This window comes from Cariama cristata, unplaced genomic scaffold (genome assembly GCF_000690535.1).
Source record: "Cariama cristata isolate BGI_N322 unplaced genomic scaffold, ASM69053v1 scaffold27785, whole genome shotgun sequence".
Lineage (NCBI taxonomy): Eukaryota > Metazoa > Chordata > Aves > Cariamiformes > Cariamidae > Cariama > Cariama cristata.
The window spans coordinates 2058-2447 of record NW_009619670.1 but is presented as its reverse complement, the minus strand read 5'-3'; the positions used below and the strand labels follow the sequence as shown (position 1 = coordinate 2447).

Here is a 390-nt window from a genome sequence, read left to right as displayed (position 1 = left end):
TAGGTCCAAGGGACCCCAGTCATGGGGCAGCCAGAGCATCCCCCTCCCCACGGCAACAGCTCATCTGCTGTGCCACAGCCGACCCCGCTGCCACCCAACACAGCCTCTCATTGTCTCCAGCCGGCTCCCACTGCTTGTCCCATCACCAGGACACCACAAATCGGCTACACACCTGCGTCCCACTGCTGCCCGTGGCCCTCCGTGGGCAGTAGCAGTCTGGGGAAGGGGGGACAGCATGGGGATGGCAGCAGCTGCCATCTCACCAGCTGGCACAGGCAGCGCCCATGATGACCAAGCCCCAAACCTGTCCCCAGTCTCCTCTCGGGGACCTGGCGTAGGGCCTGCCCCGAGCCAAAGGCCAAGGCTGGCAGCCGGAGGAGCCCGCTCGCG

At 66.4% G+C, this 390-nt stretch overlaps 1 protein-coding gene across 1 annotated transcript in view; it reads right to left on the bottom strand.

Annotated features, from left to right (window-relative positions):
- The window catches only part of TJP3 (tight junction protein 3), a 10910-nt gene that overhangs the window by 9559 nt on the left and 961 nt on the right, over nt 1-390 (bottom strand).